Here is a 17,467-nt window from a genome sequence, read left to right on the forward strand (position 1 = left end):
GGGCTTGCTATATATTTGTTATATTTCATGTATAAGACTGTGACTTTTTGTTTTGCTGGTGTAACCCACATGAAATACAATGCACTGCCTGCGCATCTGTAAAAAAGGTAAAATATGTATTCTGCTGCTGAGATCAAGCTGCGTGCTGGACGTGCTGACAAGCAATTGAGAAATCCCCAGCTGTGGAAGCGAGATAAAATAAAGTTCTGTCAAGTTTATTAACAGGTAAAACTCTGGTTGGTCTTTTTGGAGAGATCACATACTGTAGGATTGGAGAAACAATTGAGATGGCGAGCCAAGCCCAGCTAGACTGTGTGGATGCGGTGTGGCATACCGTGGGACCTGCCCACAGAGGACATCTGACTTGCTTGAGCACTCATTTGGAACACAGATAAGTAAGAACGCATATACACGTTAAGCTCTACCTTGGTGGCAGTAGGTGTAGTAGTGTACACACAGGACAAGAACTGAACAGTTTGATCTCAACTCCTTAACTCGGAGGAGTGTTCGGTACAGGACACGTACTGAACTCGTTAATCTCAACTCCTTAACCTAAAGGAGCAAGAACTGACCTCTGTGGACCATCTTGCTTCAAGGGAGCATTCCCTTGAGTGATCACATACAAAGACAATTTCCTATTTTGTTTTTTTTCCTATTTTATTTATTTATTTTTGTATTATTTTATAGAGCTGTTTTTTTATTTTCTATATGTAGCTATGTGTGTTTGTGGTTGCTGTGAGGCAATAAAAGTGTCAATTGTTCAACTCAATACTAACTCCTCTTCGTGAGTTATTAAAGTACCCATATTATGAAAAAAACACTTTTTCTGGGATTTGGGGTGTTATTTTGTGTCTCTGGTGCTTCCACACACATATAAACTTTGAAAAAAATCCACCCATGCTGTTCTGAGTGAGATACGGTTTCTGAATGTGTCCTGCCTTCAGTCTCTGGGTGAGCTGGTCAAAATCAGCACGGCTTGTGACGTCACAAGCCGAAACGAGCAGGCTCACTGCAACCATTAGCGTTAATGCTAACGCTAACGCTAGCATGCTACTTCGTTCTCAATAGCAAAGCACTGCTACAACACCACAAAAGTTCACCATAATCTACAAAAGAACTGTAAACATGTGCACCCTCATTTAGAAGTCTCCCAGCTAATCCTGCCTTGTAACTGACCGAAGTTGTAGAAACAGCCTTTCTTTTACTGTCTATGGAGCTAGCTAGCTGACATGACCTACATCTGAGCTACTGCGCATGTGCAAGTGCAATCAAAGATAGTACAGAAGAAGAAGAAGAAAAAAAGAGGTCTCACTCTGTAGCTAAAACAGAGACCAGCTGAAAAGAGGATCTGCAGCAGTGAGAGAGAGCGGTGCAGTACAACAAAAATATGGTGTTTTTTGAAGATTAAACCATGTAAACCTATTCTGGTACAACCTTAAAATACAATTATGAACCTGAAAATGAGCATAATATGGGTGCTTTAAAGCAAATCACTCCCTGAGCCTAGCTAGATGTTAGCGTCTCACACACTCATTGATTGGACTAGTGGCGCTGCAGTAGGATAAGATGTGTTTTGTCTGTTGATGTGTAGTGTATACGATGTGTTCTTGAAATGGAAATGAAACTGTTTCCTACTTTGACAAAATACTACAGGTTGAAGGAATGTGCTTAAGAATGTTACATACATTTATTTTTTGTTTGCAGAAATGTATGACTTTCGTACCGTTTTAACACCAATTCAGAGCAGCTGTTATGAGAGAAAGCTTCATTCTAATAAAGAGCTGGCTCCGTCTTTGTAAAGCACACACATATGTCTCATTTACCATTCATATATCGTAGGGCTGAACGATTTTTGAAAATAATCTAATTGCAATTTTTTTCCCAAATATTGCGATTTCGATTCGATTATTTTTTTAAGCTCTTTGTCTTCTGTATTATTCAACAAAGACAAACAATAAATAATTTTATAGTATGAACAACACACAATTACATACTAGACAGTTAAAAAAGTAAAATTATAGTATATACACACACACACACACACACACACACAACAGTGTATTTTTTTTTACAGTGCACAGAGGAGCTGCCTCCAGCCCCTCCCCCTCGTGAAGTTGCGTGCTGCCGTGTGCACTTGTTCAGAGAGGCTATCGTTGCGTTAGCTAGTTGCTGGTGTTCTTGCCGTGGGATTAACTGTACTAATAAAACTGTTGAAACACCGCGGCCACGGTGCTGTGAAAGCTCCCCGAACGTCATTTATCAGAGTCTGGTTGTTACCCCTCTCAGTGGCAGCTCCTCCACTCCATATCTTTATAACGGAGCTAACCGGAGCTAACCGGAGCTAACCGCTAATCAGAGCTAGTTGCCAACCGAGCCTTCAGTTCTGCGTGTCTGTATCCATTAACTGCACGTATGGACTCGAACCAGAATAAAACCCTTCATTTTATTAAAATGGCTGTAAAAGTTTTAAACTACAACTCAGAGTTGTTTGAATGACAGAAATCAGCTCAAGGTACAGTGTAGCGTTAGCATGCTAAGTTGATGCTTTCTCTGCGGAGTGCAGACTGATTTGCTCTCGCGAGTCATGTGACCAAATCGCAGCCTTTGCGATTAGGAAATCGCGTTTTAACATATCGCGATATTATCGCAAATGCAATTAATCGTTCAGCCCTAATATATCGTATGGACTACTTGTAAAGAAGAAAAGAACCATGAACAGTAAAATATGTTCCCTTTCTGCTAATGAATGGATCTGTTGAATTCACCGTTCCACACAGAGACAAACATCTCAGAATGCCTCTGCACAGAAACAAGTTAATAGGAGAGCAAAAGCACCTTCGGGCTACTTGGGTCACAAAGGCTGATGATCCACAGACCTAATTTGGCTTGGCAAACCTAATCGTTCAAAATGGATCGAATACAGAGTCTACTGGAGGCCCCTAACCGGTTTACTGAGAGACAAGGAGAGGAACAGGCGTTGGCATTGTTATTCAAACCACAGAAAAATTGTTCACTTCCAATCACATTTAAGCAGAAGGACGTCAACTGCCCACAGGGATGAGCGCATGATGGTGTTAAGGTGCCTATTATTGCCCCACAAGACTGCTATGAAGTGCTCTTCAGTGGAAAGCAATCGTATTGCATCGCATACAATGGTATACACAGTTCAACCTGTACAAACACACACACACAAATAGAAACCTATAGAAAAGGAACCTGCAGATACTCACACACATATCATGCCTGGAGTCAAGTGGAGAGGGAAAGAGATGTGTGAGAGAATATATTTAGAGTGTAGACAATGAATACTAATGAGAAGGGAGCGTGGCCCAGACCATAGGGCAGGGGTCAAAGGCCTCACCTTGTTGGTTATCTGTTATCCTTTAATATCCAAGGCAATTGACTGAAAACTGACGTTAGCATTAAAGTCAGAAGGGAGAAGTCACATGGCGACACACTGATGTATCCTTTGTATGTATACAGTACATTACCGTACAACCACATCGTGTACTGTCTGTAACCAAACGGTTTAGACGGAGTATTTGAGCATTACGTAGTTTCAAGGAATTATGTTGGTTGTGGAAAACATTTTCATCCAGGCCAAGTCAAATATTTATTTTTATATATTTCAAAATCAAAGCAAAAATCGTCCTTAAGCGGGCTTTAAAATATGTATGTGACACCCTCTTCTTTAGTGGGTGTTCACACCAAAATCCGCCCTGCATTAAAACAATGTGGAGGGCTGCTATGAAGGTAAATATGGTGCAAAAAGGGAGAGCTTGTAGAATACAATGTGAGAACTTGCAGAACAAAAAATCTGAACTTGTATGTTGAAATTTGCACTTGTAGAAAATGTTCACACACCTGTATTCTGAATGTGAAGTTACAGAAAAAATATTCACAAATGTGTAGATTGATATTTACATGAACACAATGACAGCTGCAAACTTATAATGCAACATTTACTCGTATACTTTTTTTTTTACTCTGGTTCATTTTCCATCACAACCACAACTCAGTGATTACAACCTCTGGAATCTGTCACTGCAACTTCACATATGTGCTCTCTCGCATCACAAAGTGGCGAATCTGCGCACCTCGACTTTCACAACACTCTTGGCGATACATTTGGTGCAAAACTAATTTGTACCTGTGGACTTAGGCTGTGGAGCTCTGAGCTAACAGAACGGGAAAAGCCTTCTTATATACAGTCTATGGGAAAAGCAGGGTTTCTATCGCCAGATGAGGGACAACTCTGTCTGGCTTATTTATGTAGCATGGAAACTTGGTGGAATAGCATGCTAGCGTTAGCTAACTAGCAGCCAGCCCGCTTCTAAATAAATACCTTTTAATTGTCTAAACATTTTTAACAGTCAAACTAAAACACTGGCGGTGAGCTCCACGGCCTGCAGCCGCAGACGGACCGACCAAGTTGGAGTTACCGTGCATTTTTAGGGGCTTCCCAGACGCCAAAAAGACTGCACAGCAGTTTAAAGCGCTCTCATAGCAAGGTAAATAGTGGAATTAAAGCGTTAAAGTTACAAAATAATCTAACAGGATTGTGTGCTCACACTTAGGGTAATGTGATTCCCAAATTTTGGAGGAATTCTTCCATCAGAAATTCCCCTCTCTCTTTAAAACCATAAAGGCAAAGTGTTTGCTGCACGTCATTACTTTAACAGACACATCATACTGCACTTAACTTTCATACCAACAATCGTTTTGTCAGAAGTGGAAGGGGTTTTTTAACGGCGAAATGAAATGAACAGAATTCATACACACTCCTCACTTTAAGAGTCAACTTGACAGCCACTGGTGATGTGAAGCGATGTGAAGGTTGGTATTAAGTGGGAGAAACGGTCAATGCTGCGTGGTTATTTTACTGTCATTTCATTGACATTTTGCATTGCTGTTCAAACAACAAATGGACAACTGTCAGACGGGAAACCGGCCGAACATAAGGCGGTTAAATGTCAGGTAGGAAAAAGGTGGAAGGACGGGCAAACGCGGTGCTAATGGAGCTATTGTGCATGCAGTCAGAGAGGTGACGCTCTGTGGCCAACAGGGAGCAGACAGCAGCCCTGACCTCCCAATCTTACATACAGCGCAGCCACTCTCACTCTGTAATTACCTGTCACGCTGGGAGTGGCTGTGTATCTGTGCGTGTTTTGGACAAAGGGGTGTGGTAGGAGACAGCACTTGCACTTGACCCGACATGCAAACCAACCCGTGTTTCCCATAAATGACATTAAAAAAAAGCACGGGCAGCCACGCAAACCTGCCTGAGACCCTGCTTCCCCTGGCCCTCTCGCTTTCTGGCTCCCAGTAATTACCTGTGGGCCTATGGAGGGGTGGGAACCATTGTGTGCTGCCTGCGTAGCACTAAGGGAGATGTGGGATTGATGCACACTCAGCGACCTCTCTGATTGGGGTTAACAGCAGCCTCATTTGCATGAGGAGATGGGGCTTTCATTAGCCACAGTAGCAAGACCTCAGGTGCAGAACACACACACACACACACACACACACACACACACACGGAGAGGGTCAATTATTTAACCTTTCAAAAGACCCATAAAAAAATAAAAAATATCATCACATTTGTCATTGTGGCTGAACTTTTACCGGCCAAAATATGCCCAAAAATGTCTGAATACACAAATAGATTTTAATGTGTGAGGACCACAAGTATAGATAGTGAACTTGGCCATTCCATATCTGTTTTCTCGTAAAAAGTTAGCATGGAAAGTTTCAAAGGAAAGGGATAAGGTGGTACTGTGACGTGGCAAAAGGTACAACAAGAAAAATCGCTAGAAAATTTGGTGGCATAAGAAGACGTTTAAAAAACATTGTCCTCCTGGATCCATTTTCTTCATATACATTCTACAGTATTCTATAGTTTTGTGAGTGTCAATACTGTAATTTTACTATGTTGGTCTATTCTGTTCACATGACATCATAGTGCATGTCTGACCGTCCTGGGAGAGGGATGACTCCCCTGTTACTCTTCCTGCTGAAGTTTCTTCCATTTTCTCCCCATTATTTATTTCTTATTATTTTTATGGTAATTCCTTCTGAATCGAGACTAAGGAAAGAGGGTGTTGTATGCTCAACAGATTGTAAAGCCCCCTGAAGCAAATTTGTGTTATTGGGCTGTATAAATAAATATATAACGTGACTATCTCTGATTTGGTTCATGATCTGTGGAACAATTTTCAATAATTAAAATGGATATTCTCCCATTTTTGGCCACCTTATATGGTAAGTAAAGTACTGTGTGGCAAGGTAAACTAATGTTCCCCAATAGCCTGTCCAACAGTAGCGCCATTGAGCAGAAGACGCTTAAGACGCACCCATGACAATTATGATAATCCAGAACAAATTGCTTTCCCCTTTGTGAGAATGGCTTTTAGCAGCTATAGCTCTAGCACTAGTGCAATAGTGCTGAGATACAGCAGGTCCGGCCTTGGTCAACTGATTTTCGAATGGAAGTTTCTTTATACTATTTAAACCCTTAATACTACATAATGCAGTCACTTGCACACACAGAAAGGATCTGCCAGACAATATACAACTGAAGAAAGCTCAGTGCAGATCTGAAGTAGTCACGCAACAAAGTGGACACTTCACTCAGTGACACCTACAAATGCTCTCTCTCTCTCTCTCTCTGTCTCTCTCTCTCTCTCTCACACACACACACACACACACACACACACACACAGTCACACATAGTCACACACACTGTCCTGTGCTGTCATGTATAATTCAGCGTGTGGCCGGGCAGGCAGATGCCTCATCCCCAGGGGGTCCCATCATGCCTTTGCTAGGATGAAACATTTAACAGCACAGGACAAAATTGAACACGCTCAACAAATGAACAGGAAGGGTTTCTGGAAGAACACACACAGAGACACACACACACACACACACACACACTCACACAACCACACACACAGTCTCACTATCACATGGATGCTTTAAAACAGACATAACCTTTCACACATGCGGAGCTCAATTAAAATTTGTCAAAGATTTAGAAGAGAAAGAGATTTAGAGTGTTAAGTTCTTTATAACTTTGAAACACACAACATGGCATTTCTACATTTTGATGTTTTTGTACAAAAACAAAAAACAAACATCTTTTATCATCATGACCTCCAAGCCCCAATGCACACACGCAGACACACACCCATGTTCAGAGAGAAACACTGGTTCTCATTTTAAGGCTGGGGAAACAAATGGCCACTTGGCTGAACATGCATGCGCACACACACACACACACACACACACACACACAGACACACACGGACACACACCAGAAGTGTGTCATTAAATGAGACACCAAACAACTCTGCCTCCTGGGTGAATAACTGTAGAGAAACCACAATATGGGTGCATAATATCAATATCGTTCCATATTCAGCACATGACGGGGCAAAGAAGAGGAAGCTGTGTGTGCGTAAGGGTGTGTGTGTGTGTGTGTGTGTGTGTGTGTGTGTGTGTGTGTGTGTGTGTGTACGATCAGAGGCTTCTGTATGAAGGCATGCCTGTGCTTGATGGAGCAAAGAGGAAGAAGCTCTGTTGAGTGTGAGCAGATGCTGGTGCTGTGTCTCTCTATCGCACACGCAAGATAGAGATAGAGATAGCGATAGAGAGAGAGAGAGAGAGAGAGAGAGAGAGAGAGAGAGAGAGAGAGAGAGCCTAAGAAGGCCTGGAGCATGGCCAGGTTGGTTGTACACTGAATATTAATGTGTTGTAACCTCGACACATAAGGAGCTGCTGGTGCTGGAGAGAAGCCTCCTCTGATGACATCACACAAGGAGACAGGGACTCCTACCTGATGTAACACACTGAGGCATGACTCCTCCTCTCCTCTAGTTTCCTCTAATCCACCCTCGTCTCCTCACACGTTGTCCCTACCCTCCTCATCTTTTCCCTCATCCCTCGTCTTCTCTTTTCCTTCCATCCTCTGCTCACATCTCTTCTTTCTTAAATCTCTTCCTCCGACTCCATCCCCATCTCCTTGTTTCCCTCTCCTCCAATCTCCCTTTAATAGAACGGTGTTTCCTCACACACAAATGTCCTCCACCCTCCCCATCTTCTCCTCCACACCTCTGTTCTTCTTCCTTTTATAAAACCTATGTTCTCCGCCCTACTCTTCTCTGCTGACCCTCTCTGCTCATAGCTTATGTCCTCCACCCTTCATCTCTTTTTCACCAGCCTTCTTCCCCCTCTACTCAGCACTCCTTTCTTCAATTTCTTCCTCCACCTCCATCTCCCTCTTCTCCCTCTCACGTCTTCTGTCCCCCACTCACCCTTCTTTCCTTTAATCCAACCTAGGCTTCTCAAATTCCTTCACCTCAGCTCCTCTCTTTTCTTTTCCTTCCATCCACTTATTCTCTCCTCTGCTCTCCTTTTCTTCAATCTCTTTCACCACATACAGTATATCGCCCTATTCCTCTTATCCCTCTCTCCTCCTGTCTTTTACTCCTTCATCCTCCTTCCTTTTAGGTTATCCAACCTTGTCGCCTGATGTCCGCCACCCTTCTCCTTTTCTCACTTTTTATTCAGTCATCTTCACTCCTCTCCTCTTCTTTCTTCAATCTCCTTCTCCACCCCCCTCTTCCCCCTTACTTCCCAACACCACTTTCCTCTCCACTCGTCTCCTTGTCTTCGTTCCTCTCCTCACTTCTCCTTCCATAACCTTGCACTATCCTCAGCTCCCTTTCTATCTCCAATCTCTTCCTCCTCCATCCCCCTCTTCCACCACCTCTTGTCCATTATTATTGTCATTCTCCCTCCTGTGTGTGAGTGTATATGATTCAGGCTGTACAAGTCTCTCTCTCTCTCTCTCTCTCTCTCAGCTCACTGCCAGGCTACCGCAGCCCAAACTGTTCAGCTGCAACCGTTCCAAGCCCAATAATTACAGCTTGTCAGAAAGAATTAATTTTCTCATTTCTCATAAAGACGTGTAAAAAATTACCATGTTATTATAACGCCGCCACTCTCTGGAGGCACCAACGAAAACCAAATTTAATTTCGGAAATTCTTCCCTCGCACATTAAATTAAACACATAAATAAGAGTTTAGGAATTGGGGGGAGGTTGTTTGGTGGGGGGGAGGAGAGCATATGTTCGTTAGGCTGGCCCCAGCACTGGGTAATGGCCGCCGTAATGTTTTGATGGGCCAGGCTATTGGTAAGCACCAATGCATTTGCATGATCACCGTCGCGGCAGGCAAGCGAGCTGCCAATTAGCTCTCACACAGCTCTGGACAGAGCTGGGAGAGAGAGGACTGGGGATCTGTTGGCCATAAGAAACACGCAGCAAGATACGGAACTAAGCTAATTAACAAGCACGTATGGAGAATAGCATATTTCCTGCAGGGAGATGATCTACGAGATGGGTTGCTCTTCACGGAGGATCTGTTACTCTTATGAAAATGTTTAAGACTTACAGTAAAGCAAGGCTTTGCGTTCAATGGTGCAAATACCAACAACAAAAAAACATGGCAACAGAACTTGCATGAAGATGCAATAGAATCTATTAAATATAATGAATTTGTGTTAATTATTTTGTGCTACAATTCTATAATGCTCTTTTTGCTTTGCTCACGTTGTTTTGTCAAGGCTCGATGGGCCGTTGCTTTAGCTAAGAGTGCCGTGAGTGGACACTGATCTAAATAAATCACAGAAATATACAGAAAAATACATAGAAAAAGATCCATATTCTAAATCTGCAACGTCATGTAAATGCGGTAGTAGAATGTTTTCTTCTGAAGTAGAAGAGCGTTTATCGGTGTTTTAAGCCCCCAACGGCAGTGCTGCCAGGAAGGCACTAGGATTAGGCAATGGTTATGGTTAGGGTTAAGGTTAGGGTTAGTTGCCTTGAAGTCAAAAGTCGCAGCGCTGCCTGGAAGGAGACGTTGGGGGCTTAAAACACCATCGAGCTAGAAGTACACAGTAAGTCAGTAGTAGGCCTAGGCTATACAATGTTGGTGCATGTTAAGTGCTTTAGTGGCCTTCTGTAAGTAGTTTTGGGGTACAATGGTTCTGGAGGAAGCTACAAGCAGCAATACCACAAGCCAAGCAATCAGCCTGTTCCAAACAGGCACATTTTGAACGGGCACTGTGCTAGTGATTACAAACAGCATGATTCTGACAACCTTACATTTTGTATTTTCAAATCTGTACAGTATGGTATGTTTTCATTGGGTTTGCTTCTTTGCTGCTCAGTTGTTGTTTTTTTGGGATGGGATTTAAAGGTGGGATCACATTTCTGGAGATGGATAATCCATCTTTTCCCCTTGTGTGAGCTAGCTAGGTAACAAGAAACTGAACATGAAACTGATGCAGAAGACCAGCCCCTTCTCGCTCTGCCGGGGAACTCCCACAACGAAACAAACCCAAACACAGATGAACGGGGTGTCCCCTCCAACTCTCTGGCACAGCGAAGGCAGGGACTTTCCCTGCCTGCAGCACAGGACACAGGACACTCACGCACACACACACACACACACACACACACACACACACACACACACACACACACACACACACATATACACACACAAGCTCTTCCAGTGAAACACAGAAAAAGGTCACCCCTGGTTGACACACACGCAGTGGGCAGATTCATGGCTGATCTGACAGGGCTGCTACAAACATTCATACATCTACGCATGCACAAACACACTACAACACACCCGGGCCACGGTCAGTGTAACCAGTGCCAGCTAAATCTCCTCAGCAGAGCAGTGATGAGGCCGCAATCTGTGATCATGACACTGCCTTGACACACACTGTCTGGACTTCTCCACACACATAAACACACAAAGACACAAGCACAGAGAGTGTGCAGACAGTATCAGCTGAGCCTCTGTTTCATGGTCATTTGTGTTGGGTCTGCGTTTGTTACCGCTGCCCTCCTCTGACTCCAGGCCTTGCTCTCCACACAGCAGCGTCCACTGCTTTTCGTCAGCGCAGCTGAGCATCCCTCGGGATAGTTTTTCACTGACGCGTCACAACATTTACAGAAACTCAACGGTCAAATTCATTTTTTTGGTGCAAAGTTTTTAGATGAGTAGTCAAAGTTCTCAAGATAGAAACAAGTGACCATGCAGAGAATAAGTGGCTTGTGTAGTTAAAAGACAAAATATATCAGTTTGGCTGCTGGTTAGTACATTCTAGCGCACTTTTCAAGGGAATAAAGTTAACCTTTTCCTCATTATGAAACTTAAGTATGGCAGTCAGTACTGAGGCTACAGTACTGTGGGTATCTACTATGATTAATTTATCTTAACCAGTATGATAATTGACTGTCAGTATAAAGGAAAAAAATGTGTGTAAGAAATTAACTAAAAAAAGTATGAAAGTGTTTAGCTGTCTTGGAGTAGGTTATTTTTAATAACACTAACTGTAAACCTAACTTTGGCAGACTGATGGATGGAACTGTCAGTGTATGTAACATACACAGTAATAGGACAATAGGAGATCAGTTGGAGCTCCTACCAGTAACTTGACGGGTCAACCTGAAGAGAAAAATGTCCTGAAGTAATCAGATCCTCTGTCTGCTGGTCCCCCTCACTCCTGGACAAAAAGAAGAACAAAAGACGTATTAATAGCACAATATTTATGTCGTCTAAAGGCAGATAATCAGATGTGCATTACCGTGGGGTTAGAAACACATAGAGCAGGGCTTCTCAAAGTCCGGACCAAGAGCTGTTTTCGGACCGAACGACGAGTCAATCCGGAACCGGCCCGTACCCCGTGTTATGTATACAACGCCTTATAACGTTTTCTATTTTTAAATACATTTTATACTGATCAATAAATTGTTACTGAAGTTGAATATAGAATAGTGTAACAGACAGTAGTTGATCTTCCTCTAACTCATAACATAAATAGGTTTGGACTTATTTTTACAACTGAAATAAAAAATGTATTAGAGAGAAAGTAGGCTACTGAAAAAAGGTACCGGTACCGAATTCCAGGTAGTGGTATCGGTACAAAAGCTGACCAGGAAAACCGGGTACTCAACTTGAATGTGTGTTGCTTAAAAGTTATAAGTGAGCTGATTAACTGTTTGTGTTCTGGACAATCGTTCCCATACCCCTGATCTTAAAAAAAATTCAGATGCGGACCTTAGAGGGATACGGTTGAGAACCCCTGATGATAGAAGTTAGAAAGCAAACTGGAAAAAAAGAGATTGTAAGCAAGCAGGGTTTTTCTTGGTTCAACTTTCTTTAACTCTTTTGTCTTATAGTTCTTATATCAAACAGTTCTACCCTCAAATGGATAGATCCCACGTTTGCCTGGATAACTGAGTGTGTGATGATTGGGTGTTGTGTGTCATTGTGCATGAAATTGTGAGTTAAGAGAGAAAAAGTGTGAGTGAAAGGAGGTAAACAGGCAAATAAAGACACAAAAATGAAGGAAGTGTCAGAATGAAAAAAAGCTCACGGCCGATTAAGTCATTCTAGTTTACAGATCCTCAACTCCTTTCCTCTCCTCATTCCTTAATTCCTCCTCCTTTTCTCTACCTCACCCACCCCCCCTTGCTCCCTACATTCCTCCTACCCTCACACCAAAATTCTTCCATCTATAAATATCAACAAGAGAGACTATAGAAGTACACACACACACACACACACACTGTAAACACACACACACACACACACACACACACACACACACACACACACACACACACACACACACACACACACACACACACACACACACACACACACACACCAGTTAAAACCAATGAGCACAGTGGCACATTGTGCCAGCAGCCAATACACACTTCCATGGCCATTACTCCCCATGGAAACAGACGAGCGCATTCGCACACACGTGATGTTGACGTTGTACCCGCACAGTGGCTGCCTTAGACAATAAGCTATTTCAGGGCCAAATCGCTGACAAAAATCCATTTTTCCACCCCACTAAAAAAGATCAGGAATGAGGGAGGGAGAAAGAGCAGGATCGAGAGAAAAGCTGAAATCAAATAAACAGTGGCGTACATCTCTCTTAAGCTGGATTTATCTCTGTATTTTGTCATCATTCTAATTTATTCCCCAACCTGCTTACAATTACTGCCTTTTCAAAACTCATATCGCCGGCTTGTTGTTGTTCTCAGAGAGATTGCGTGGTATCTGAAAATGAATGAGTGGGGGACTTGCGTAAGGTGGAAAAGCTCCTAGTGTACTTTTGTAGATTATCCACTTGATACCGATTCATTTTCTCTCGCACTTGTCACAGTTTTGTAAAGGAGGCGATGTAGGACAAACATGCAAACGCACACAAAAGAACACACGCGCACGCACGCAGACACACACGGTACTGCAGAGTGTAGAGGATGGGAGTGGGCTCATCATCTTTAGTTATGATTACAACACTTGGCAAGCTCTCCCCTGCCTGTTTGCCTGCCTATTGCCTTACAAATGGATTAGTAAGCCCTGTTCCATTTGTGTGTGTAGCTTCTCTGAGATTTAGGCTGACTTACAAATAACACCAATCAGATTTGGGAGCAGCCGTTGTGTAGTCTTTTTTTCCCGGGGAATATTGGGCGATGTGATTTGGGGACAGTACTGCTTGTATACACTTAGTTTGGAAAACCTTGGGACTGTGTACACTTGTGTGTGTGTGTGTGTGTGTGTGTGTGTGTGTGTGTGTGTGTGTGTGTGTGTGTGTGTGTGTGTGTGTGTGTGTGTGTGTATACACGTCTGTGTGAAGATCTTACACATCTCATAATAAGGAAGTCTGACTGCAACTTTTGGAGTCAGTCGGCGGTTAATCCATGGGAGGCCTGCTCGCTCATCCCTAGTTTACATGTACTACAGAAGAGGACAACACTGATCTGAGGAAGAGAGAAAAAGACAAGATTTGGACAGGGAAAGCATGGTACAAGATGATGAGTGTGGTATAAGGGAAAAAGCAGGAAATTCTCTTTTCTATTTTGGGGGGATTGGCATTTGTTGCTCTTATTGGTGCAGGCCAAATGCACAGTGGTAGACAAAGAGCACCCGATGAGGGAACTGCAATTAGCAATGTCATTGCGCTCATCATTTCTCTTGTATCTCTTGTATCTGGATAAAATCCATGTGAGATTTAAGACACTTTCGTTTACATCTAGCCACATATCTGCGTCTCCATTAGCCGCATCACATATCTTGCTCAAAGCGTCTTGGTTTTCCCGGGCTATATGCAAATTGCGGTCGATCTTACTCCAGCTGAGAGGGTGGTGGGAATGCATAACTTTTTAAAGTTACGATAACAGTTTGGCTAGCTAGCTAGCAACTATCCATCAACTAACATAAACACACGGATGAATCCTATTTATGATTGAGACAAAAGTTTAAACATCCCCACAGGCTGTCAGTCGCGTCGCTCCCTCACCCACAAAGATCGATGTTCTCTAACTCACACAGATCATTCGGTGGTTGAAGTGATCAGGGAGCACATATTCGCTACCGTTGCTCAGTGTGCCCTCTAAATGGTCGCACGTTTTGAAATACGTTTTCATCTTGCATGTTTAATGAGACGGGGAGAAGGACGGCTAATTTCAGTATAACTTCAGCTGCCAACATCACAGGGGACAGACTGGACAAATCCTGTTGAAACATTTCGAACTTGTGCGGAAATGTCTTTGCAGAGAATGCGGTCTAAACTTAATGTTCTGTCTGAAGACACAGTTATACTGTAGTTAAAGTAGTAAAGAGGTCCTGGTAGAATGACTTCAGGACTGTGTGACACAGTCCAATCGGACTCTTAAATCCTTTACACTGTATAGATGGTTTGCAATTGGTCAACCGCGCCAATTTAGCTTGGGACCAAAGTTGAACTCTTCACAAAAGCACTGTGCAAACTAGAGGTGTTGAAATTAATCAAATAATTGATGCATCGAATCGTGGACATGGACGATGCTGCATCGATAATCGTCCGGGCCATAATCAATTATTTCTGTTTACAATTTAATGTATGCCTAACAACCTTTCTGTTTATATATTCTGTTATGTTTTGCACATTCAGGAAGTGCCATGTGCTCAGTGCTGTAGTTTTATGTATCCAATTTATTTAGTATTAGAGCACTGCAGAATGTTGTTTTTGAAGCTTGAAAAGCTATGAATTAAATATCCTATATGGCTTTAATAGAAAAATGTATTTGACGCATCGTGATGCATCAAGATATCGAATTGAAGACATGGAAATCGGAATCGAATCGAAAGATCATTGAAGATTCACACCTCTAGTGCAAACTGTTTGCCTTTATGAGCAAACTCGCTGATTGCATTGATTCCATTGAAATGACTTGATTTCAGGGATGTGGCGATCATGGTTTTTGGCCCTCAATCCCTATGTGATTTATAAAATATTGAATTTTTTGCCAATACCAGGTCCCGATCCAATACCTGTATTTGCCTAGATAATAGAGCTGCACACCGTTTTTTTTTGTTTGCAAAAATATCTAAGTAAACAAAGTAACTAAAAGATGTGTTCAGCTAAATTTATTTAACTTATATAGGAAAAATAAGAAAACGCTTGCATGAGTCGAATTTGGAATGCAATCTGATGTATGAAGACTAAATGGGTGGTGCACAATGTTCTCCTTTCTCAATACAGTATCCGAGACGTGTTCATTCAACCCTTTGTATGTGTGGAGGCCTGTGTGTTCTATTGAGAGCATGACGCATCTATGAAGATTCTTAGACTTTCCTGTACCATGTGACCCTAAGCAGGAATAAAACAACATCAGAAAAACATATAGTGTAATTGCACGAATGTCCCCTTAAAAATATTGTATTGATGTTATTTTTGTTTATTAGTATTTATTTGTGCTTGGCATCAAGGAGCCGATCTAGGTCAATCCATCAGGGTCATGAGACTTCTTTGCACGGGCACTAACTACATGTGAGAAAATCATTTATTTTCTCTTCTTTTTTTACAAACAAAGCCTGTCCACTCTCCTCTATTATGTATACATTAGAAAACATTAGAAAATTGAGAGCACCAATTTGAGTGCAAAAGAACATGGAGTGTTTGGTATATGGGAGAAGTGTGTGTGTGTGTGTGTGTGTGTGTGTGTGTGTGTGTGTGTGTGTGTGTGTGTGTGTGTGTGTGTGTGTGTGTGTGCCTGTAGTTACACATATGTGTTTCTCCCGACCCGGGAGTACAGTTTGTGTGAATAAAGCTCTAAGCTGTGCTTCCATTAAGCCTCTTTCAACACAATGCCTTTTTCTCTCAGAAACTGTCTGATGGAAATCTGCTTTTGTTGCCACAGTTCAATGTCCCTGCTATCTCCTGATGGAAGGAGAGAAAAAGGAAGGCCTGAATGGGCCTCAATAGTTTTATGTTCCAGACAGTTCACGCACACACATTATGCCAAATCACACACACACTCCTTGCTCCTCTACAATGAAATCAATGCTCTCAGTTTTCCTCTCTGTGCGCAGCATCTCACAGTGCCAAAGGCTTCTTGTGATCAAACACCACATCATGTTCTGCAACTTCTGCTACTGATGCTAACACAGTGCAGCTTTTGTACTCTGGTGTGGCTCTTCATTCACAATGTATTCATCTTTTCATTTTAGGATGGATAGTTCTTAATTATTTTATTATTCTTACCGTGTTGTGGGTTTCTGATTATATCTCTCCCATATTAGCTTTTTAAGGTATACTATCCCTGTACCTTGTATTAGCATTGTCTTTAAAAAATTAAAATCCACAAACTGTAAAGTCATGTGAGTCTGTAATTCAAATCAGCAATGTAAAATGTGGCATTTTAAACAAGAAAAAAAAAGCCAAGACATAATTTTGCCTCCACATTTTTGACCAAAATGACATAATCATGATTGCAGTGACTTTATAGCAGATGTCCACAAAAGGGTTTTTCTTTTTAGCAAACTGTAAAAGCAAGCAGAAAGATATAATATCTAACATCATTTGCTCACATTCAACTTTAGATTTGGATTGCCTGATGTAATATTCGGCTCCATAAACTCGGCACTGTCTGTGTGTTGGGTTGAGTGGGTTATACAAGGGAACATATGTCAGGAAATATGTCTGGTTTGGTTTGGATAGGCGCACTGGGCTGCTGCTCCCAGGGCTACCGTGGGACCAGGAGTGTCCGGGGATAAAGCCTGATTGTTGGAAAGATAAAGGCCGCTAACAGAGTGGACAGTGAGGGGAGGGACCACAGGACCGTCCCACCAATGGCTGCCACACACACACACACACACACACTCATGAAGGCACAAAGACGTGAACCTAAACACGCACGTAAGCATTATCTACAATGGTTCTGCAGTAGCTTTCTACAGTAGTTTCGCATTCAAAAGAACAAACACAAACACACTGTCAAAGTGGTATGTTGGTGAGGTTATGTAACAAGACTGTGCCAACAGTGAGAGTCAGACAAAGACAGATACAGAGAGAGAGAGAGAGAGAGAGAGAGAGAGAGAGAGA

General features: G+C 42.3%; 1 protein-coding gene across 2 annotated transcripts in view; it reads right to left on the reverse strand.

The window, feature by feature from the left end:
* sox5 (SRY-box transcription factor 5) overlaps nt 1-17,467 on the reverse strand; it is a 239,235-nt gene that overhangs the window by 131,950 nt on the left and 89,818 nt on the right. For both annotated transcript variants that reach the window (XM_031306177.2, XM_031306179.2), the window contains one exon: nt 11,510-11,587. The gene's annotated coding sequence lies outside the window, so the exon portion shown is untranslated. The remainder of the gene's footprint in view (nt 1-11,509; nt 11,588-17,467) is intronic.

This window comes from Sander lucioperca, chromosome 20 (genome assembly GCF_008315115.2).
Source record: "Sander lucioperca isolate FBNREF2018 chromosome 20, SLUC_FBN_1.2, whole genome shotgun sequence".
NCBI classification, from domain to species: domain Eukaryota; kingdom Metazoa; phylum Chordata; class Actinopteri; order Perciformes; family Percidae; genus Sander; species Sander lucioperca.